The following is a 26,846-nucleotide window of genomic DNA, read 5'->3' as shown; positions in this document are numbered from 1 at the left end:
CAACAATCAGAAAAAGAATCAACTAAAGAAATTCGTAAATCACATGGAGAACCTACAGAAGAAGAATTTTACGATATACCTGACACCGGTGTTACTGGTAGTGGCTTGGGAAGTGGTCTTACTGCTTGTCCTAACAACGTCCTCGAGGACGTGCAACGGTTAGAAATTCTGATTGGGGGTAAACGAGCTGGAAATAGTTCTCCGGAAATAACCAATGAAGCAGCTGATATTTGTCGACGATTATTTCAAGGCGGTATCATGGACGTTAATGTTTATCGGGAACTCATTGATGAAATTGGTGATGATTATCATAGTGACCAGCTGTTATCGCGATTAGATAAATGAATAATGAATAAGATGATTATACATAATGCTCATCGTGGACCTGTATCGGTTAGGGTGATAAATTCGCGATTATCAAGGTATAAAGCAACTTACGGAGATGGACTCGGTGATGTTCTTCAGGGTTTATTCAGAAGGATTTCCCCAAAAGCAATACCAATCGCAAAACAATTATCAATGAAAGCTTTTGACGTTGTTCGTGATAAAGCTCCTGGTGCTATTGGTAATGTTGCCAGTAAAGTGTTCTTGGCAATCAAGGACAGACTAGCACGATTAATACGTAGACCAAAATCGGTCCAACCACAACCACCAGTAAAATTACAAAGCACTGAAGTGATCCCTGCAAATGTCAGTAAAGTAATAAATCAAGCCGCAAATAGAAAACTAGCAGAGTTCTCTGGACAAATAGAACAAAATATAAATACAAGTCTGATATCAGGAAGTGGTCTTCGTGTTAGACGATAACAAATTATAATAAAAATGCTTAAACCTATATCCGATTCGTATATCCGACCAAGACACTTTGCCAACAACGCTGACGCTGATGTATGGCCGGTGGTTCATACCAACCCAAATTACAATTTAGGATTTAGAACACGTCAATTAATGTTGAAAGGTGAAAGCAAAAGATTTTCATGTGCAATTCCACTGTCCTACATCTTTGGATTTTGCAGAAATGTCCGAAAAGTTATTTTTGGAGCTAAACATACAAATTGTTCTTGTGCGAAGTAGGTGATGATAATGATGCTATCTGGCGAGAAGATGGCGCTGCTGCTGGTAAAGTAATATTATTTAAACTTTCGTTGTGGCTGCCGGTAATGACTCCATCACTCGCTGAAGAACAAAAGTTACTTTCTTTTAAGGACCAAGGTGGTAAATCGATATTATCATGCTAAACAACAACCACCGATAGTGTTCAAAGTGCCATCGACGGTTCATTTACATGGCATATAGCATCACAGCAAGGTGTTTCTGCACCAAGGCATATCTTTGTTGCTCTTCAAGATGATGCACGATTAAACTCTCAAGAACACAGTTTAATAATATTTGACAAACTTGGTGTCTCTGAAGTATCTTTTAGAATAAACGGACACCAAGAACCATCTGAAGATATATTGTTAAATTGTGAGAATAATTATGTAGCACGAGCATATCATTGTTTGATAAAATTTATGGGACGTGATCAAAATATTGATACTGGTTTGCAAATATAACAGTCAAATTTTAAAACGCTGTACCCGATTTATTACTTTTCGCTGGAACATCTTGATTTAGTTACGCAATCTGTCGTTGATATACATTTTCGAGCTCGAGTAACTCCAGGGGGTGTTAATTACAGAGCAATTGCTGATATACTCAGCGAAAAATCAATGTTACTTGAAGGTGTTGGTGGACGAATGAGAGTCATTGATGCCCCAGTGGAAAATATGTAGACGATTAGACCAACCGTGTTAATATGAAAAAATGTCATATAGTCACGTTCATGTCACTCTGACTCCAGGTCAGGTGAAAAAATTGCAATCAAAAAGCGCGAGCGTATGCGGAGTAAAAAATAACATTGAAGCGAGATCAACTTGCTAGTGGTGGTCCAAATAAACTGTCGTTGACTTAAAGTCAACTAAAACATTTCAATAAAGCGCAAAAAGCAAAAACCGGAGTTCAACTGTTTTTCGCCATTAAGGACATAATTAAACCGGTGGTATATTTCCACTTCTCTCAGCAATACCAGCATTAATTGCTGCTGCCCCAGCGGTTGCAAAAGTAGCCGCGTTATGTGCTGTTGTAACCGCTGCTGGAATGGCATTAAGGAAAGCAACTGGAAAAGGAATTTTACACAAGGAAAGCTTAAACAAAAGATCATCATGGACACAAAAACCACCAAGCGCCCCAAAAAGTCAAATATGCCTCAGCCGGGTCGTCTAAGATTACCAGTGGAACAATACGGGGCAGGTCTAAGACTTCCAGGAACTCCGCCCTCATGGTACCCAAAACGTTTTTAACAGAAGCAGCGCGTCTCGCACCGATGTCAAATTTTGATTTATTCGATCCTGCTAAACAATAAAATATAAAAAAAAGTCTCAGGTGTGTTTTTATGCGAGATCAGTTAAGGCAAACCGAATACCAGCGAAACTGGAATTATTAATCTTGATAACAGCGATGGTCCAGAAACTCATTGGGCTGCTTACGCGATTGATCCACGTGGAATTCTTTATCTCGATTCGTATCGGTTAGTACCGCCAGTTGAATTTCTAAAATATTTCAATAGAGTACAAAGTACTCCATTTCAAATTTCTGTTTGGTACTCAACGCTCCCAACACAAACATTTACCGATCCACCAATATGTGGCAGTGAAGTAATTAATGTACTTGACGTGTTATCAAAATCAACCAAACCACCTCACAAAGTCGTGCAAGAGTATACCGCAGATAAATGTAACATTTTAAACAACCCCTAGGATAATAATGGTTGATATCTACTGAAGATCTCTCAGCAAGGGTAAAGACAAAAAATGCAATGATGTTGATTTATCAAAATATGCGACTAAAGATGAAATCGATAATCTTAAGAACTTGTCCGTGGTTGACCGAGATGAGGTTGTTCTTCTTCAGGACCGATACGGTGTGTTTAAAAACCAGCAGTATCAAATGGAATGACATAGTTCGACGAGTACTCGGTGCGGTCACGAATAACATCCCTGTGTTCACTGACGGCGGTAGAATCAGAGATTCAAGTATATCGTTTACAACCATTAGAGATGAAATTGCAAGAAGCGCTGCTAGTCGCTTAAAAAATACCGCTGACACAATGACATGTGAACTCAACATGAACGGAAATAAAATAGTAGCCGTAACGGATCCAACATCTGATGAAGACGTGATAACAAACAAATATGTTGACGTTAACCACAGCACCGTAGATAGTACATTATCCACGTTGCGGGCCGAGTATGATGTTCACGTAAGCGCGTTTACAAATCTCCGTAGAAAGTTTAGAAAAATTAATGAAACCGCAGAGGAATTCTTAGGTACTCCGCTCACCGTTGACGCAAAACTCTCTGATATCAAACAAACATTGGATACAATTAAGAAAACACAAGAAAATGTCGTAAGTGGAATTCCTGAGATTGTTAACAAATTAGTCTGATTAAAATTCCACCGTGAGTAACGCCCGGGAATATTACCAATATCGTATACACAGTATCATCTGGATTCGCAACATGGTCAAAACAAAATGATACTATCAAATATACCGCAACAGTCACTGACGTGTACAGACTGTCTGTGTTGAGTGCTGCAACATTCGAGATATTTACAACGTATCCCTGGCGGCATTCAACAGACAAGTTTTCGGGGGGAGGAGTGTATATCATATTAAATAAAGGAACCGAAGAAACATTTATACTGGGAGCAGCTGATAAAATATTAGCCACAACATCTTACTGGTGGTGTCTGTAATTTGTTGCTGAAACACCTCAATTGGTTACTGCGTAAAATAATAATGGCAGCGTCAACGAATGTTCAACAATATAAATACGATCAAGTACGCAAATGGCAATCATAGTTAAAAACCATCATTGACCAGTATACGTTAAAATTAAAAAAAATACAAGCTGCATGTAATCGCCCTGGATGCTATAGTTTATTCGGTATCTGCGGTAGTTGCGTCCACCGGGGTAGTATTATCAGCGCTAACACCAGTGACAACTGCAATAGCAGTAACAATATGCCTTTCATCATCAGGGGCTGTTGCAGGTGTTTTTAATATTATCGCGAAAAAGATATCCACGTGCACCAGCACAAAACTCAACGAAGCAGTTGTAAAATTAAACACGGCAACAACAGCATATTCTAAATTATCGTCGCTGATATCATCAAGCTTCAATGACGAAAAATATCAGATTCCGAATTCGCGTTAATGGCTAAGATATACGATGAAGTTAACCACCATTTGAAAGAACAAAAAATAAATAACGACAGAACTACCCGCAATGATATCAATAAGCTTCACTCGTAAATTTTCAACCATCAGGATAAACCTCCCCCACTACGCCGTGAATATATTGGAGAAGCCTGAAACAGTACCACCAGAACGTAAAAGATCTGATTTCACAACGGACAATCAATCATACCATGATGTTTACCCATTTTACAAACGACGATTACTTGATACAAAATATACAACGGTGGGCGGTGATTTTGTATTCGACACCAAGGACCGTATTTGTCGGCATTTTTTTATTATAAACACTCCAATGATTATTTTGTTATCGTTTTCCTAAGTGAAATTATTGGTTAATTTATGGAAATTAATCAAAAACATGAAACACAAATACGACTACGGCAGTGCTTTCAGGAATATATTTCTGATCGCAGCGAAATCATTAAGCGGATTGAAATATTAAATCAATCGCATCCGACATGGAATGCACTAACCAGCGAGCAATTCAGGCAATAATTAATACTAAAAAGATAGACAAGCAACAGCTTGTAAATGCGCATTTGATAACAGAAGCCGATCTACCAAATTTTAAACATCCGGGATATAACGCAGACAAACTAAGAAAATCCGTCGACGATATCATTGATAAGTTCCTAAAACACAATTTGAAAGAAAACGAAAATAAATAATGACAGAACTACTTCAGCAGATAGCCGAAAATACAACTCCGGCAAAATCCACGATGATAACAGTAAGCTCAACCAAGCCTGAATTCGGTATTAATTTTCCAACTGCGATTCCGGTAAGCGAGATCGCGCTAGCACAGTTGCGAGTATATCACAGCTGGCCAAATATCAGATCAAAATCATTTGGTGGATTACCAGCGAATAATTCGTTTGTGTTTGCAAATACAAATAAATCAGATGGTACTCCCGACTAGAACGTTGTTGGAATACCATCCGGGTGCTATCAAATCGACGAAATCAGTGAGGAATTACAACGTCGAATAAAATATTATCACAACAAAGGAATCCAAGATAACAATAACCGATCACGAACCAACGCTGTCATCTGAAATCGAGATAAACTCTCCCGATCACGCTGTGGATATATATATATATAAGTCACCGATTAGAACAGTGTTAGGATGGCCTGAAATTCCACCTGAAGTCCCACCGCGTCCACCTGAACCAAAAAAAAATCTGATTTTACCACGGACAAGCGATCATACTACGATGTTACCACATCACACAAGGATCATTTACTTGCTATAAAAAAAGCTCAACGTTGGGCAGTACATTTAGCCTCGTTAATAAGGACTTTATCTCCTGGCATTTTATTTATGAACAAATCCCTATTCGCCTATATTAAAGTAACGAATGCTTTAAAATTATTAATCAAGAACATAAACTACAACGAAAGCAACTACGGCAGAATTTCCAAGAGCATCTTTTTGATGTAACAAGTTCACGCAGCGAAATCATTGCATGAATTGAAATATTAAACCAGCTCGTATCCGACATGGAATATATTAACCAACGATTAATTCGTTCAATCATTGGTCACACTGACGACATAACTCACGAGAAACAAAGATTTGTAACTGCATATTCGATAACAGAAGCTGAGTTGCCGAATTATAAATGTCCAGGGTATAACGCAGCCGTGTTAAGAAAATGAGTCAACGATATCATTGATGAGTTTTTTACTGAAATACTTACACGGTACAAAGAAACACTACCTTTGCCAACCATTCTCCGATACAACAATAAGCCACAAGGAGAAGGCCGACATGTATCCAAAGAAATCGTAAATATAAAACAGGTGGTCGCGGTCAATCTTGTGTGTGATGTAATTGATGGAAGTTACAGCACAGACACAACAATGTCAAATCAAGCGCAGCAAGGATTTATTCTTTATTCATTCACACCGAAAGAACCACCTGGATTTTTGATTGTGCAAGAACAGATCAATCCTGTCTATCTACGATGTCATAATCCACTGTTATCAAGAATAAATTTCAAACTAACTGACCAATCCGGCCACTTGCTGGATTTAAGGATTCGAAATGTAAATATAAATGTATATGTGAAATCGTAAAAATCTACGATTCCAATCGTGAAAAATATATGATTTCAAGGAAACAGTACGAAAACAAATTCTCCGTTCTTGATAAAGTCAACAAGGTGGATTGACAAATACTCTTCTGATTTCAGTAAAATATTATAAGAAATTTATTTTTTTACTGAAATATGCTAGATTTACACGATTTTGACTACCTTATTACCCTATCAAAATTGAGAAATCAGTCGATTCACACGATTTTGACTTCTTTAATACCATTCAGAATTAACAAATTCGACAGACTTTAAGTAAAAAATAAAATTTCTTATAATTTTTGCTGAAATCTGTCAGTGTAATCAGAATTTCAAAAATATTTAAAGAAATTTATTTTTTACTGAAACTTGCTAGATTTACACGATTTTGACTACCTTATGAACATTTAGAATTAACAAATTCGACAGATTTTCAGTAAAAAATAAATTTCTTATAATATTTTACTGAAATCTGTCAGTAACATAACAGAGTCAGCGACATACTTTCATTTTTATTTCCATGAATGTGTCTAACTTTCGTTTTCATTAGACAGGATCTTTCTTAGTTGCCTCATGCGAGAATTAATTATCTTCTTTGCTTCATATTCACGAGATAATTCTGATCTAATTTTTTTGGATTGCAGAAGACAACGAAACAAATTCCTTTACTCGCTCTTCTTCTACTGTGGATAATGATTGACACATCGCCGTCTGAATCTTCTTTATAAATCTATACTGAGATGTTAGAGGGTATGTACCTCCCTCTATTGGCTCTTGCAGTGTTTCAAAATCAGAAATAATTTTTTCAAGATTTATTTCATCAGATATATTTATACCGTCGTGTTCTAATTTTTTAATAGCAGAAATTACATCATGGATATTTCGTAATTCATTATATATATATATACCGAATATTATATATTTAAAAGAAATATTTTTTAGACAGTAGCATGATGAGCGGTTATCATTCATGGGTCCCTCCACTGGTCTGTGTCTTTCATAAGGTCCTTTTTTGAGACTTTTGTCTTTTTGAGACTTTTGTTATTTCTAGAGAGCTTTCATATGGTCTTCTCGGCACGCTATGACCGTTTCTTTTGGCCAGTATTCTTTCTAAATGTTTTTCTTTGGGGTACCTAAGTGAATTAGAGCTTATGCATCCACGCTACTGTTTATTTTGGGGGCGAAATGCATTTCATGTACCCCCAAGATCAAAAACCGGGTAGTACAAAACGCACTCACCACGTTGTTTGACGTGATGAGAGAGATGTATATGAACGCATTTCGTGCTGCTGGTGCCTGCACTATATAGAAAACCCTATTATCGGTACCGTCGACAATTTTCCTGTTACGATATTCAAACCACTGACCCCCAGAACAAGAATCAGACACTCTACCATTGTGCCATGTTCCAATCTACTTGTATATGATTCAAAAATTGTTATATATTTACCTTTCTGGGAAATGTGATACAGACAGTACTGAGTAAAATTACTATTTTCTGCACTGATGAAATAACAGTTTCATCATGATATATTTGTGAATGTCGAAGTCCATATACATCCGACAGTCACCATGCTGTTTCATCAAATGATTCAGATTGATAAAATGACCGAAAAAATACATTGTATATTTCTGCAACGGATCTAAAAATAAATCACACTATTGTACTGTACAATGTAACCGCAGTTATTGTTTCTCTTTGTAAGTTAGAAACCATAAATATCCTTCTACTAATACAATTATGTTACATCACTGATATTAATTACGACGTAGATATTTAATTAATTAATTACGACAGCAAAAATAAATCGCGAACTACGGAGAAAGCTATGTTACCGAATTATCTCCCTTTTTAGGGTGAAAAAGAAGTGGTATGTTAATATGAATTTTTGACCAAAAGAAGTAAAAAAATAAATAAATAGTTAGTAAATATAATAGAGGTAACTACATCTTAGCTTGACAGTTACCTATCTTAAAGATATTCGAAAATAATTTTTTGTTTATATTTTTTGGAGAATGCGGATTTATATATATTTTCTGCGACTTTTCGTACTGAAGGTATACAAATATCAAAATTGACATATTAATTCTTCGCCAGTCTCTAAATTTATGGATACAACTGTTTTGGGGCTATTATCATTAAAGCCAGTATTACCGGATTTACAATTCTGACTTTGCGTGACAACTCTCAGATTGGATAAAGAATTGTTCTAAGGGTCTGCGTCAATATGATCGATCACAAGGCCATCTTTGATCACCTCAAAGAAACATTCGTATGTGAATCGATGACAAAAATATTTTTTCTTGCTCCCAAGACCAGACATTAGATAACCATGATTGTTAACAGAGCCAATTGGTCTTTTCAACCTACAGTGGCTAACAACACCATCACGAGATGCTTCATAATTCTTAATGACAGGATGTCTGACAAATTATTTTGCTCCATTTATATATAATAATATTTGTCTAAATTATAATTTGTCTGAAAACTTAGTTAGATAACACACTATAGCTTTGTCGCTATTATTATTTTTTTAATCATTATAAGGTTTTAAGTCTATATACCATTTACCAGCGAATAGCGCACACAGCCGTGTTTTACCTCAAACTCCAACACCACGCCGTAAGCAGGGTTTTGGACCTAGACTGCCTCTCTTTACACTTTGCGAATGTTGTCCACAGAATTAATTTACACATGATTTGTTACAAGGAGTTGCAGATCCTTTCATAAACCATTTGCACTGATTCATTATATATAATATTTATTTAAATACTTGTCTGAAATATAGCATGGAAGAGTTTGAGAGATTATCCACAATCCAGCCTTGGACAGCTTCAAGATTCGATCTTGACAGACTAACCTCTGACTCGCGGAGGCGAGCTCTTACTGATCTGATTAAAATTATCAGGAATGCTAAAAGAGAATTTCGTGATGATGGCGCATCTCACACATGGTCGACATTTGAAAGTATACGCGACGACAAAGTCATTAATGCTACAATGAACGATACACAAGCGAAAACGATTATCGATTACCTCTTTGATATTCATCAAAGTGACCAGAAATATTTTTTTCAGACTAAAGTTTATTGTGCTAGCAGAAGATTCCGATACGTGGATTATCGGTGACAAACGTGACCCTATCGTTGCCAATGGAAAAACCGTTTTGTTAAGTAAAGATTTCAAGCCAGGGACGTTGACTGCTATTGATAAACCAAATTATAAACGAGCGTATCCTGTGACCGCGGTTATTTATGAAATTTACAAGATAAATAAACCAAACATTGATGATCTTGCACCAATGAGATTTTCAATGTTGAATTGTGTAGCCGAACGAGTAATGGAATATTTTGCATATGCGAAACGTGGAAATGTTCTGACTGATCATCGACGTGAAAAAATAGCGAAGTGGGCTGAATCGGTCAAGGATACCGGAGCTACAATAAATGATGTCGCTGAGTTAGAAAGAATATTAAAATTCCCAATAACCGTAGCAACGATAACAGGGGAAGTATTGTACGAATCGAAATATAAAACGAGTGGAGCTCCGATAAATATCGTTGATCATAATGCGCACGCGTGGACTAGAGCTGTGAATATATTTCCACGAGATCGAACTGCAAAATTTTATTGGGGTGGAATGTTTTCTTTTCTTAAAAAAATAAGAAAAAATGATCCTTTATCGGTATGGTAATTTTCAAGTTCTGATGAAGAATATGATCAATTTGTAAGACTTAACGGTGATTTATATCGTCGAGAATCTCTTCATGAAACAATGAGAAAACTGGCGAACAGATTTTCAACAGAAAACATTAACGAGTTGCTGAGCAACTGTTTTACAGTTCCGTCAGTCGTGCTTCATTTCGCCCGAGAAAAGAATTCGTGGAAACCAACACGAACTCGATTTCTCGAGGATGTTCAAGCTAGTTGTGTCGCAATCAATGGATCGTTACCCGATTTTGACTTGACAGGATTTGCTCGTGTGGTGCTGTTTGAATTCGCTGAAAATCTTCATCCGTGTTGTTATGTTTGGTTTGGCAGTCGTTTCTCGGAGCGACGCTGGGTACCAATATTGTTCTTATGATATATGGTATTAAAATATTAATAGCATTGACGGTTAGTGAGGCATTTATACCATATCGGAAACAAACCGAAGTTTGGTTATCTACACCAGAGCGTATCAGTCTTGATGAGGTTATTGAAGAATATAAGCGTGAATGTCCAAATACTACTATTGGTGTCATCGTTGATGATGCTCCTAATACTCTCAAGATTAAACTCAACAACAGTGAAAAAACCGCAAAAGATCTTGGTAGAAAAATATTCGGTAAATTTACTCAAGGTGGAGCATGTGATCATAAACGGCATTGTGCAAGATTGATTATGGATCCTGCCGAATATGAATTCGTGGTCGCTGATGCAGCAGCGAAAAATATATTTTTAGATTGACAAGATCTTAACTTGTCTGACGGGAAAAAGTTAGACACAAGTGTTAGTTATATCGAAGGAGAATCACCACAATATACACATTTAAGATCTGCAATGCTCGCTTATGTGTCAATAAACCTGTTCTCGATGATAAATAGATTTCCCGACACCGCAGTCAGAGTTGCCACGGATTCATTTTATATCAATAAAATATATATATCATTGGTAACTCGTTTTACAAACACTGATGCATCATGGGGGTCGTGGAGAATAAAAGAAGAAACGTTACGTTGTTATGATTTATCCGCAGATGTTACGATCAAGGATAATTATTATCGCGATTAGATATCAAGATATCAGAATTGTCGTCTGCGGCGTCCGTGTATGATCCGATATCCCGACACAAAACCGTATATTTGAGCGGATGGGGAGGTTCTGGTAAGACAACTCGGGTGATCGAATCATTTCGACAGAATCACAATGACATGATTGTGCTAACACCAACACATAGACGTGCACGAGAAATGAAACAACAAGGAGTTAATTCTTGTACTTATCATAGCTTCTTTCGGTGGAAGGGCGACGCATAGACTCCTGACCGAATGGGTGAAAAATATATTCCCGGGATCATCATTTGGGATGAGATATGCACGGTGTCGCTAGATATATTAAAAATGTTTCTCGACTGGTTATTGTTAAATAATGTAGCTGTGATCATGTGCGTCGATCACGGTCAACCGCCTCCATTTGTTGGACCATCTCCACATCATTGGCTAAAGAATTTTGTAGATTACTATGAAGAAATAACTGATGATCATAGATCACTTAATGCAGAATTGAGAATTAAAAAAATTAATCAGACTACAACCGAATAAAATTCAATGGAAAATAGCGCGTAAAATAATACCAGAAACTTCCATGAACGACTTTCTACAAACGTAGAAACCAAATGATTTGATAGTGGCAAGTAGAAAGATAGTCAAAGACACACTTCAACGGAAGTTGTTTCAGTTACACAAGGAGAAATTCTCAGCGTTACGTGTACCGTTGTGTTACAGAAAAACTGATACAACACGACAGAATATCAACGTTGATATACCAGGACAGACCGAGAAACAGAATCTTGTATTAAATGATATTGTTTTGGTTCCTGTCAGTGTTGTTGAGGATGCGCAACACGTTGATAAATCCCCGTGGACGCTAGGATACGCGATGTCAGTTCACTCATCACAAGGATTAACTATTACTGATACAGTTGTTTGGATCGTTGATGATCGTATCGAATGGTCAAACTTAGTTTGTCTTGCAGTATCTAGAGTTAGAAAAATATCTCAACTGCAAAGAATTGTCTTGGACGAGTCAGAAACCATTAATTATGATATTGACAACGATATAATAAGAAGAAAAAAATTAGCTGGTTATAAACAAAGTGACAAAAAAATAAATGCGATTTTGACCTTCATGTTGAATTTATCAACGCACTGAAACAACAGCAGAATAATCATTGTGCAAGTTGTAATTGTATAATGTTGTGGCAGTATTCAAGTAATAATCCAAGACAATTTAACATGGATATAAAAGATAACAGTCGCGGTCATACACGAGAAAATGTGATGCTGACCTGTCTTGAATATAATCGACGTAGGTGTGCTGGTTAAGTGATCAGGGTGGTACTTGTGTATCCTCCGGAATTACTTGTAATTGTTCACATGTAAATACACGTTGAGGAGCAGTTGAATCCAGTCTGTAGATTGCGCGTCTACCCGAGGATCTTGTTATGTTAAATATCTTGTGCGTCGTGATGCGCCAAATAGGATCAGTTGCTCTCGCTTTACCACCTTCAAGTCCACGGGTTCATATAAATATCTTACAGTCACATTCCCCAGCACCGGTTGTTTTGAAAAATCACGTCGTTGTATTGATATACGCGCACTTGTGATTGCATTAATTGGTTTCAAAGCAGTAGTTCGAGTTATTTCATTATTTAGCGCATCTATCACACTTAGTAATATTGCAACCCATTCGCGAGATCTCTTCTCTTGAATGAATTCCCTCGCGTAATGATATCCAAATAACCGCTCAGAAAGTGTTCGATTAAATCGTTCAGCAATTGCCTGATCACGATGAATTGCAGTATGTCCTCGTCTGATTTCGACATTATGTTGCTTCATTAGCGATGATACTGCGCCTTGAAATTCTTTGCCAGGATCAACTTGTACCAGCTGTGGCCATCGTAGACCACCTCGTTGATAAATTCGTTTAAACACAGAAGCAACGTCAGCAGCTGTCTTTGTTGACAACGGCTCTGCTTCTTTATACTTGCAACGTCAACAACAGTTAACGCGTATTTGTACGTGCCACGACGTATAGTATCATGTGGCAAAAATAAAATCTCAGCCTGATGAACTTCATTTGGAACGCCAATATCAAAATGTGCAAAGTGAATTCGTTTAGGCGGTGGTACATAAAAGTGCCATAATGCTTGCCATGCTAACCATTTTTCAGCAGTGTCACGTCTAACGTTTGCTGCTTCGACGAGTTTACTAATAGCTACTCTAACACAGATGTGATTTATGTTACTCACAAATTAACACAAATACCATCAGTAATCAGAGAAAATTGTAATAGTATTGCTGTGTTTAACGGCGTTGGTGTGCACAAGCTACGATATATTTATCAGAACTGGTGTGACGGTGATGTGGATTATAATAAGCTTAGAAATGTATTTAGTCGGGCTCAGTCAACCCCGCATGGATTTATAACAATAAACTTAAATGATCCTCGAACACGTTATCGAATTGGTCCTGATAACATTTTTAATTAATAGCAGCAGAGAGGGCGCTGTCTCAAACTTGACACCGACGCGATCGCGTATTTTTCTGCGATCAGCGATAGGCCGGGTAAGTCAATTAGAGTTTATTAAGTTCAATGACAGGGTTGTCTCATACCGGGTACTGAGACAATCGCGAATTTTAAGCTATTTCCAGAAAAGCTTACTTTTTTAAACGGAGAGTGAACCAATTAGAGTAGTGTTCGCCGCCCATGCTGCTACTATAACCATAGGGATTCAAGGCAGTGCTTTTTATATCAGATACATATTGTTTTACAAATATAAGAAATATACACCGGTGAAAAAGTAGATGCCGTCATTTGAAACTGTACATTGGTACTGTTACTAAGAAGTTCCTTTGCTACTAGTTTTATCATCGTTGTCTTTCAATGTTGTTTATTTTGTTCATTACGTTTGAAAGTGGTCCTGCTTTTATAAATACTACCCTCAAATGCAACATTTAATATTAATAAATTTTAAAAACATTTGAATGATTTGATTACTTTCAGAGCTTTATTCTTGATTGTCCATTTGAATTTTAAAGGGTATTCGCCCCACATGATTTACATGACTTTATGAAATTTCGTTAATACCTTTATTTCATGTTCTCTTTAGCAACCATTCTCACTTTTAGCTGCGTAATATATATGTGACTGTCCATCATTTCTGAAGTATATGAATTTCAATATATGAATGATGTTGTCGACTATATTTAAATGAATATACTCTCAGACAGTAGAGAGGAACTTAGTTCAAGCAAGATATGCGTGGTACCATATATAATGATTTACAAGAACTGTTCATATTACTCCCGAAAACAACTCTTCAAACGCCTTATCCTATTCTTTTTTTGAATATTTGTTCTTATGTTTTTTTGCCTTGAACATTTGAGTACCGAACATGTTGGAGTGAGAGGTTTACTTTATATTTATTTCCTAAGTTATAGTGGATGAAAATATATCTTTGATTGTAACATGTATGCTTCCGATATTAACTAATAGCTTTTACTGACATGATCACCTCATTCATCCATGCTCACGTGTTTGTTACTGAACATAGTAGTTACAAATAAGTCATAACATATATTTTCTTCGGCCAAGGAAACAAAATAAATTTTAGTTATGGATTCTAATGCTCATTCATCACATACCTTTGGATTACTACGGGTAATACCGTAAATGGCGATACCAGTATTGTGAAAATGCATAAAGTGAATGATAGTTAGAACAATCTAAAACAAAAGCTTAATTTTTTATTCGCGTTCCTAGTTTACCAGATATATTTAACAAAAGATAAAATGATGTTCTACAATGGACACTGTATAACGGCCAAACAAATATTCATTGCTAACGATAGGAAAGGCAAATCAATGAATACATAGATTGCAATAAGTTCATACGGTACTTATATGATTGGGATCTTCTTACCGTTACTAAGAAGTTCCTTAACTACGATTTTATCATCGTTGTAAATGGAGATTAGGACTTTCAACTTCGTGTTTGTTATGGATTATATTAAATGTGTCATTGCCTATAGAAATATTATCAAACGATGCGAACTATACCGGTATTAATTTTGGATGTTGTTGTACAAATAAATTGATAATACAAATCTTTAGAGAAGTTTCCATAATTATCCATTTGTTTCTTAAAAAGTAAGATGTTTTCATCATTTAGCAAAAACAGTCAATGAATACATTCGTTGCAAACACTTCGGGTATCCAAACAATACGAATCAATTATATTTTTCAAAGTGTGATGATATCTTTCTAAAGCCCCGTGGCTTCCAGCGTGATAGAGAGAATAACCGATGGTCGGATGACTAGCTCAAGTCTAACCTGCTGGAACATTTTAGAGATAAAATTTGACCTCTAACCAGTTTGAAACGATTTGGACAGCAAAGTGGAATATCAAATGTTAACATCCGTTTTACTATTGTTTTAGTTGTAATATTCCTCAAATAAATTGATTATGGAAATTGTATTCATGCAAACATTTTATTCAACAAGTAATTTGTTGCTTGACTTAGTCTTAGGTAAGGCAACGGGGCGGCGTACCACTATTTTGGGAAAAGGGTCTTCAAATGCAGGAATATGTTGCAGATGAGCCTAATATATCTTGCGATTGGGTTTTCCTACACTTTGACTAAGATAACATGATCTTCTGAATTTTTGCATCGATCAATTGTAAGTTTTGCCCACTTGAAAGGGTTCCAGATCTTGTACTAATTCTAACTGATCCCTAAGTGACCATCAAAATGCGTTTAATGGGATCGACTAAGAAATTTCTGTCAAAGAAAATTTGGAACAACAATTTCATAGATCACTGACCATTTGTCTCTAGCAGGTACCACAGTTCGTCTCCATTTTCTTTAAAGAAATTATCAAACATATACTAATATGGCTTTACTTTTGCTAATAGCCCTATGAAATAATAAGAGATCTCAATAGCGTTTTCTTGATGGGCGACAAGTGATTGTCGTATGTCACCCTGATTTGAATTTTTGAACAAATGAGTAGTCAAAAGAGGATCCCTGTAAAAAATACCTTTTCGATTGATCAATAAGCGGTCTTATTAAAAGCCTGACCAATATATGTGTCAGATAAAGGCAAGTTTTCCTAAACAACAGCATTTGCAAAACAATTCCTTTAAACCAAAACGTAATTCAACAATTCAAAACATCATAGCATAGCACACACAAAAAAATCTATGCAATTAACTAAGAATAAAGATATATCTCTCGTCCACGAATACATGTCTTTTTTATTCGTTTTTAATATATTGTTCAATATCATATTTTGTTTCCTTACTTTTTTCTTCTATCAACAGTTTAGGTTTTGATGTTTGCACGAAACACTCCTGTTAAATATCTTCCCAATCTATATGTTAACAAAGAAAAGATGTTTTCTGTAACGCTTGTGTCCCTGAGATCTTTCTGAGTGATTAATGTGTTGATACTATATTGCTGTACACACCGCTCTTTGAAAATTGATCAAGAAATATCCGATAAGTAAACAAATATCATTTCAATACATTATTTTCTAATTGCAAAACATATAATACATATACCTGAAGCTAACGGTCTTTGGTCACAAAGATTTGTGAAACTGAAAACTTATTGATAAACTACTTTCAAAGAGAAAATTAATTCCTAGGATTAGTAATGTATTTACACAACATTTTCCTGCTCTGAATAGCATCACACTTGTTGCTACCCAACATAGCTTTATTCATCTCTGATTGCTTGAGTTCCTGGTATTTACGTTTTCATTTCCTTAAGTCTTTATGTATTTTGTTTAATAGAAAGCACTGCTTTCCAAAATATATATTCATGCCCTAATGCTTAATGCATCTTGGTTCATAATACAATTTAGAATCACACTACATTTGGTGTATTACATTCCAAAAGATCAGACTGGTTCAAACAGTAACTCACCTCATGCAACTGTATAGCATCAATAACATTACTTATCCGTCTTCTCAGTTTTCAGAAGTGATTGTAATCAATAAGCATTTAAGTCGACAAATATATCGTTGTAGTTGTCACCTAATGTTTTAAAATCATTTAAACTACATATAGGACGCTGTTTAATAAATTGACAATAAGTAAGGATTACGAATGTAGTGAATAAGCAAGAAAACATTAAGCATTTGATATCAGAAACATCATCTCCACAATTATAAAGCGTTGTTTTTCTCTTGATGAACTAAAACGTGAGAATCAGATTTTTAAACTAAGAATTTCCTTCTAAATATGTGACTCTTAAATTGTGGAAAATTTATAAGAATCAAACTATCAACAAATAAATTTGAAAGAAAATATAGAAAGTAGCCTGGACAGAGATTTATCCTATAATTATAAAGTTTGTTCTGTATATGGTATATGAAATACGATGTGGGGCATTGTATCAAACCGTATATATTTAATATAGTCACCAAAACAAGTATTCGAAAACATTCATTTAGATGTTATTTGCAGTATTACGAATAACTAAAAACCAAAGTTAAGAACGCAATCAACGAATAAATAAAACAGTATGAAAACAAAAAACACAGAAGGTATGAATTCAAAGTGTATAGTTGAGTTAATGTTTCATTGACCATGATAATGAAGTTAAAATGAATTTTCAAACATCATTTCTATCACATTTTCAACATGTGCATTCTACCAAATTAAACAAATTCAATATACGGAGAGGATTTGAAACTCAAGCTAGAACAACAAATACTTTCAAAAGATGTGTTTCTAATGCCAATGTGGATCGTATCAAGTAAAACACAAGAACATTCGTTAGTTATATATTTATTGCTAATACATGCTCCAGATCATGATATCAAATTATCAACTTTACAAGACCTTCTTTGCAAACTTATGCTTACCACATGTGTACAAAACTCAACTGTATTCGTCTTTTCCTAATGTTCAAAATATTGCCTTAACCCACATGCTTGGTTTGAAGTATTTCCTAAGTATTACCTTGCATGGGGTTCTTGCTATATTTATAATATTCGTTTCCTATCAAATTCATTATGTTTAGTTCTCTCAGATATCCTTTCGTATTATAATGTTTTAATCTTGCTTATACGTTATCATTCGGATTGGGTTTCTTCTCTACATTTGCGAACTTGCTAGGTGGAAATACTTCTAAGAAACATCTATCAAATCTGTAACACATCTTCGAACAAAACATTATTTAAGAATGAAGAGATTATGTAACAAAAGCAGTAGAAAAAACTACATTATGTGTATTACGCACTTAAAACAGCACGACAGTTTTAACGATAATTCTACTCGTTCGATTTCATAGCATCTATAAAAATGTTAACGTTATCAGTTTTTACTTTTTCAGAAAATTCACTAATCCATAAGCATCAGTCTACAATAATATTTATAAGGATCTGATCTAAATTATGTTGTATTTCCTAATATGATGCCGTTATTCATTTTCAAGGAAGGGTTGATTACGAATTTGGTAAACATGCAAGGAAACGTCAATCAATAGATCCCACAAACATAATTGTTACGATCATTTAAATGTGTGGCTAATTCCTGCTAAATTAAAACTAGAGAAGCAAATTTTAAATGACAATATCCTCGTAAATATATCACCCTAAAATGTGGCCAAACTCATAAGGGTCAAAACAATACCACATAAAGTTGAAAGAGAGAATAAACATAAGACTGCAGAAGATCGCTTGAAGAGGAATATCATTTTCTTCACATCCGATACTTGTTTGGTTTATCATACATATCTTTTTCAATAACAATAACATGCATTATTTCAAAACAATTATATTGCATATATATACCAAAAGATCAAACCTTTTCAAAAAACCTAAAACTTAAGAGAACAAAAGATCATTTCAGAATGAGTTGATTATGTACGAAAAAGCAATTGTTTGATCTCGAAAACATGAATATTTAAAAAAAAACGTCATTCACGTTCCTTTATAAATTGAGAAATAAATAGCAAGTCAACTTATCTTTCCCAATAATCCGTATTAACATACATAAAAACAAAACAAAACACCAATACATAACAAAGACGAGTCAAGGCAAAAATACGATAAAAACGTATAAAAATATTTCTTCTTGGCAATCGTTGATCAGTTTTCTGTTTAAACATTATATATCGTATCATGCGCATTATTTATGAACTAAAGTTCTCACTGCTATTTGAAAGTATGCTAGTTCCCATCAAAAAAGATTGAAAGTTATAAACATCATAAGCGATGAGCAGTCTCAATCATACCACGCGATTTAATGAGAAACTTCTTTATAGAAATTTAAAAGGAACCAACAAAGGATAATTCATTTTGTCGTTTTAATGATCGACATCTAAACATCGAATGAAAAATGACGGAGACTGCTCCAAAATATTTTTACGAACAGTTCATTCAAACAACATCCGAAATGTATTAAGAGTATAATTCAAATTGGAAGGGAATATTTCTATAGGCAGTAACACTTTCAAATGTAATTTACAACCAAAACGACGCCGAAAGAAACTGGTCTCCACTGACAACGATGATAAAATCGTAGCTAAGGAACTTCTTAGTAACATTATCAAGAACCCTACCATAAATACACAGCATGAATTGAGGACAACATTTTTCTTGATTTTTGCGTGTATTTCTTATATTTTATAATGAATGTTTATTTGCCATAAGAAACAATGACCTGAATAAATATGACCATTTTACAGTTTCTTATTAATTTGTAATATATATGTTTAGTTATCATTCACTACGTGCATTTAAATCCTGCTGATATCAACATGTAAGTTGTTAACTATCGCAATTGTTGCAAATCTCTGTAATCAGTTAAGATTCATTTTTTACTGTAACCTAAAGTGTTTGAATTATTACTTATTTACTAATAATACGTGCAGCATTACATTCTCGAACGAGGGAACACGGATAAATGAGGAGAGCATATACAAACAAGGGTATTAATTCTTCTCTGAAACAAAAATATTACAATCCAAAAAATTTTCTCTTCCATTATAAATTGGGAAATAAATGTATAGTGAACTTATCATTCCGATATTTTCAGGCCTCAAAGATCATTTACATAGACATAAGAATGAAGTTTCGAAGAATAGATATGATAGAGAATTTTAAAAGTTTCATTGTCGACAAAATAAGAGCAGTTGAAATCATTATATATAGTATCAGTCATTTATTATTTGAACTAGGTTTATTTCTACTGTTAGAGATGAAATTCATTTGAATATAGTCGAAAATATAAATATACTGAAAATCATAACCTTCTTAAATGATGATCAACCGTATATATATTTCGCAATGAAAGGTGAAACATGTATCTAAGAGACAATCGTACCATTTAAACTCAAATGGGTAATCAAGGACAATGCTCTAAATGTAACAATTCATTCATAAAATATTTTTAATTTATTAAAAGTATAGTTTGCCTCGGTGGATAATTTCTATATAGGCAGTAACATTTTGAAATGTAATCTATAACAACATCCACGTTGAAATGCCCTGTCTCTTTTGACAACGTTGATAAGATCACAAGTAAGGATTTTCGTTGTAACAGTAACAATAGATCTAGGATAAATGCACGTTATATAATTACCGCCATCCAGAGGATTCAATAAAAATAATTTAAGACAAAAGACTCCTAAACGAACGCCTACCCTTTATATCATGCATGAACGGCATTTCGCAAGTTAGGTGCTTGATATAATTAGGTTATCATTTAGTGCAAACCCACGTTCATTATGTCCTTCTAATACACGTAAATTAGAATAATTATCACCATATTAAATCAACTTTAAAGTAAAAGTTCACTTGACAAATTGTTTCCAACAAGACAAGCTAACGATCTCAATTCAAAGATTTGGCACATTTTATGCCTCCGTCAAAACATGGCAGAAATTATATGTATATAAAGGTAAAGAATCGATTTTACCTCACTATCATTCTGGTTGAGTTTCATGTCTGATGAAATGCATTGCGTTCCGTTTCATCCATCTTTGTTTTGAGATCCACGTATTACAGTTTTATTACTCATGCACATTATAATTCCATTATGAGTTCGTACTGATTCACATGAAAATATTTCGCTGACATTCATTATTAATTAATGTTTCCAAATATTAGATATTTGCAATTGTGATCCTCTTTTATAACATTGCTCTTTGATTCAAGTGCTCAATACAGAGCTTTCTTTGGCAGCATTGTTGTGCTTAGTTCATGTTAGACATGGGCACTTCTCGGTTTCGCTAGCATTGCGTCACGTACTTTGTCAATACTGTGTGCAATAGATCATGGTTTTCTATTAGACCTTTTCAAACATTTCTTTGTAATCCTAGGCGCACATAAAATACATCGAATACACTTACATTAGTCATGCAATAATATTCGTTGTTATTCAAATTGATTTTTATCACAATCTTTCTATATTATCTTGTCGTGCTGGATATTCCATGTCAAATTACATTTTATCTGGAATATATTTTATTTGTATGATCCTTTTAATGAATGTTGTGTGAGATTATTTGCTGTGAAACCTCTTTGATTCATAACGTTTGTTACGTATGTTAGTAGGAAATATGTACACAAATAACATGACCTAGTTATTATCACAGTAGTTGTTAACCAACAGAGCTTTATTCATCTCTTTATTTCATCGCATCTTAGTATACAGTTTATAATTTCGTGAGTCTTTATCTTAACTTTTTTACCTTGATACATTTTGTTCCAAAAGACATACAAACACACACACACACACACACACACACACACACATATATATATATATATATATATATATATATATATATATATATATATATATATATATATATATATATATATATATATATATATATATATATATATATATATATATATATATAATGGTATAGTTTATCTTGCATATGCTGTCTGAACTAATATTTGCTCTGTTGTCATGAAAAATTTATATTGTTTACACCACCAAAATATCCTAATTATTCTAAATTATAAACCTAACATGCAATGAGGAGTACGAAGACTATCTCACAAACATAACTAACAACGCAACTCAACAAAAAAAGAAACAGTTTTATACCTAGTTGCTATGTTCGAACAACTAACATTTTATTTTATAAAATATATACTTTGATCAATTATAAGATTAGTGTTCACATGTAGACATAATACCCAGCATCATCTTACGTTTTGATAGAGAGTTTGTATATGTATTCCACCCAGCAATTTTGGCGAATGTAAATAAAGAATTATAAACAGATATGAACATTATGATCAGGACGGATGTCCGGGAGAAATATAAATAATGCATTATATAGATAATGGACATATAAATGGTATATGAATCTCAATATGGCGAAGATTGAACAAAAGTGACATTTTGAATATTAAGACGTGACGAATGAAGTTGTGTTGGGTGTGCATAGGTTTTCAAATCCGTTTTTTGAAGGACTGATTATTTGAAAGCGTGATATGGCGGATATATTATAAACAAATATTTATCTAACGAACTCCCTATATTTGGCATTATGCAATCGACGTTGGCGTCAGATAAATATCTTTCTCAAATATATCTCGCCGCGAAGAAAAGTTTAAAGAAAACGTGAAAATATTGTTTTAAAAAAACTTCTTGAAGTCATCTAAATTTTCCAAAGCCCATCAAAATATTTACAATTCCAAAAAAATTATTATGGAAAGAGGTGTTAACGTTTTCTCAAAAACATCATTACAAATAACATCTAAAATTCATTAAGGGTAGGGTTTGCATCGGATGGTAATATTTTTATAGGCATTGACACTTTCAAATATAATCTACGCCAAACACGACGTCCAAGGCCCTGTCCCTCTTGACAACGATAACATCGTAACTAAGGAATTCCTTAGTAACAGCAATAAGAACCTTATGCCACAAGCACTGCACGAATTGACGGCAATCAAGAACATTAATACCAGTGGTTTAAGATATAAAAAAGTCTCCTAAACAAGCAGGTATTTTTGGTATTCTGCCTGCACGAAATTGTTCTAGTTGAGTACTTGATATAAGTTTATTTTAGATAATAAAAATACGGAGTCATTAGGCATATTATGCAATACAAAGTTTCAGAATCATCCATTGATGGAAAACATATATGTTTGTGTGTGTGTGTGTTCACCTTGAATCTATATGACCTTTTAATAGTCTTTTTAACTTTATTACATCTTGCTTTTATATATGATAGTCCACAAACACATTATGTAAAAGAACGTATGTTTTTGTTTAAAGTATTCTGCCTATCAGTCACCTTATACATTTTCATAAAGTAGATTTGAATTTAATGGTATTACCTGTCCTACATGTTTAACATCTATGAAATCAATCAGCATTCAAGTCCTCAATTAAATTTTATTTTGTCACACAGACATAAAGTCTTCGAATAATAACTTATGTAAACAGTGAACGTTCTGTAATATTGTCTTGAACACGGATTCATGAAGTGATTATATACCCAAAAGCATCTGACTGATATAAGAAGTTATAATGTTGCAATAAAAAAGTTTTCATTTTCAGGTATCAATTGTGAATTCAGTGTTAGCTTCTCATTCCAAAATATCAGAACTCAAATCTTCGTACATAACATGCCAAAGACATAAGAATGAATATTCCAAGAAAGAATATGATAAAACTCATAAAGTTATTCCTTCGAAACAAAAGCTGAGCAGTTGCTTTCAAATCCTTGTATATGATAGCACGCCTTTGTTGTACATAGTCCAGAATGTAATAAAATATTGGGAATCTGAAACTTCAGAAACGATGAGCAGTCTCAGATATACTTAGTGAACAAACATAAGGATAGTAGCCATGGAAAACTTGAAACGAATTTATGGAGGAAAATATCTGTAGTCATTTAAATGGTCCAATACCATACAATTCAAAAGGATAAGTAAGGAAAATGTCACAAGATTATCACAAACAATGCATTCATTCAGAAACATTCAAAATTCATAAAGAGTATATTTGAACTGGTGTTTTTTATTTCTAAAGGCAAAGACATTTATTTTCAAAATGCAATCTACAAAAAGAACGAAGTTGAACGGCATGTTTCTATTGACAAGGATGATAAGGTCAAACCTGGGGAATTTCCTTGTAACAGTAACAATAAATTTAGTATAAATGTACAGTAATGCTTGCAATCCGGATATTTCAATACCACACAGTAAAGATACAAATACCTTTTAATCCATTTCATATTCATGTCTTTCCATTTTACTATAATGTTGTTTTTTCCTTCATAGATTAAACATTTTCTTTTAATGATCCGCGTTTGCTCAATCTTTCTAATACATTATTAGCATTGATAGAATGTTTCAACTTATTAATTAATTTACAAACCAAAAGCCAACTGCACAAATCTGTGCATTCATTTAAGGATTTAATGTCAAGGATTTTGAAAATGTTTTGTCACACTAAAAAATTGATCAATTGCAGTGTTTTAAGGTAAAGAACGGATACCTGTATTTTCAATTGATTTCAACATGTTTACTGTGTCATTTCTAATGAAATGCATTGCGTTCCCTTCCATCCAGCTATGCTATGAGATACCATCATATGATACTTTCATACTTAGTTCGTACCACTTTATCTGATACTCTTTTTATGAGCATTCAATATCATTCAAGTTTTATGCAATTTAGATATTTGCCCGTTTGATCAGATATAACCAAGCATGTCCTTGATTTGTGTAATCAATGCAAACACAATATTACTCGGTTGCAGTCTTCCTTTTTGTTCATGAGAGACATGGAACTTTTTCGATTCCCATCCCACTCTTTCACGTGCTCAGTCAATAATATATGTGAAATGATGGCTTTATCCAATTACTTATTTGTAATGGGAGGTTTACCTAATGTACGTGTAATCGTATTAGTCATGTTTCGATCTTCGTTGTGATTGAAAATATTATAATTACAGAATTTATATATTATCATCATTGGAAATAAATGAAAATTATTGAAATCATCTGCATGTTTCAAAGCCTTTATTGTTTACAATTCAAATTGATAATCATGGAAAGAGGTCGTAAGATTTTTTCAAACAATACATTATAAGTAATATTTAACATTCATCAAGGGTGTGCTTTTATCGTAAGTTAATATTTATATGGGCAGTGACACTTTCAAATGTAATCTACAACAAAAACGATGTCCAAGGCCCTGTCCCTTTTGACAAAGATAACATTGTAAATAAAGAATTTCTTAGCAACAGTACTTCGAACCCTATTACAAATGGATAATCATGGAAAGAAATGTTCCTTTATAACTGTATTACGTCTTGCTTTTTATTTATATGATACACCACAAACACGTTATGTAAAGGAACGTATGTTAGTAATAATTTATGTTATGTTATTCCATCTATCAATCACCTTATACATTTTCATCACGTAGAAATCAATTTTAATGGTATTAGCTTTCCTAATTGTTTAACATATATGTAACCGATCAGCAATTAAGTCCTCAATTAAATTTTATTTTGTCACACAGACATAAAGTCTTCGCATAAAAACTTATCTAAAGATAGAACATACTACAGTATTTTCTTGAACTCCAAGTCATGAAAGAATGAGCTGATTATATACCCCAAAGCAATTGATTGTTCTCGGAAGGTAAAATGTTGTCATGAAAACCGTTTTTATATTCAATTATCAATTGTGAATTCAATGTTAGCTTCGCGTTCCGAAATATCAGGACTCAAACGTAAGGAAAGTAGCAAAGGAAAACATGAAAAAATGTATGAATTAAAATACATGTAGTGATCTAAATGATCCAAAGACATACAATTAAAATGAATAGTTAAGGAAAATGTCCCTTAATTCACAATCATTGCATTCAGAAACATTTGAAATTAATCAACAGTATAGTTTGCACCGGTGGTTATTATTTATATAGACATTTACATTCAAATGCAGTCTACAACAGGAACGACGTTGAAAGGTTTCGTCTCCATTTAGAACGATGATAAGATCAAAACTGGGAAATGTCGTAGTAACATTAACAATAAATCTAGTATCAATGTAAAGTAATGCTTGCAATCCGGATATTTCAATACCACAAATTAAAGGTGCAAATACCTTCTAAACCATCGCAAATTTCCTACTTTTAATGGAAGCAAACACAAATATTACACGTGTTCTATAAAACTAAAGATTGACAAAACATGCACAGGCTTTCATTAGTAAGATCTTTATTAAATATGAATGAAAATAAATATGTTTCAAGACCTCGATATGCGGCAAGGCATTTAGATAAGTACTGATCTGGTTTAATGGACTACATATTTTTATTAACAATGTTAACATAGCCAACCTACTACTTTACCAGACATGTGTTGTTATTCTATATGGAACCATTGAATGTGTGTACAATCTTAGTTGTTAAAATATAACCATCACTCTTTGTTATTATTCTTTAGTTTTGAAAACCACTTTTATTTATTATCTTTCTTCAATTACAACTAGGTAACGTAATTGTCTTTATTTCATCTTTGCCTTCCTCCCCAACCAATACTAACATGTATAAAGTTTCAGTGGATCTTCAATTCTTGTTCGTTTATTCAGTTGTTGCATTTATCAATTATTGTCTTTTAGTTATTCATTACTCTTAATCATTCTAAGAAATGCTTTTTAATCATAATGATTGTCGCCATATCAAGTTTGAAAAAAGCCAACTGTACT

At 33.9% G+C, this 26,846-nt stretch overlaps 1 long non-coding RNA gene across 3 annotated transcripts in view; it reads left to right on the top strand.

Moving 5' to 3' along the window:
- The window catches only part of LOC149795018 (uncharacterized), a 127,273-nt gene that overhangs the window by 66,365 nt on the left and 34,062 nt on the right, over positions 1 to 26,846 (top strand). The window contains exon 3 of one of the 3 annotated variants that reach the window (XR_016422082.1): positions 7,023 to 7,128. The exons of the other annotated variants lie outside the window; for them this stretch is intronic. This is a non-coding gene — a long non-coding RNA (uncharacterized LOC149795018). The remainder of the gene's footprint in view (positions 1 to 7,022; positions 7,129 to 26,846) is intronic. 3 annotated transcript variants of the gene reach the window in all.

Source organism: Sinohyriopsis cumingii, chromosome 7 (genome assembly GCF_028554795.1).
Source record: "Sinohyriopsis cumingii isolate HCF-2022 chromosome 7, ASM2855479v2, whole genome shotgun sequence".
NCBI classification, from domain to species: Eukaryota; Metazoa; Mollusca; class Bivalvia; order Unionida; family Unionidae; genus Sinohyriopsis; species Sinohyriopsis cumingii.
Note: the sequence above shows the minus strand (reverse complement) of the source record. Positions and strands in the feature narration are given on the sequence as shown.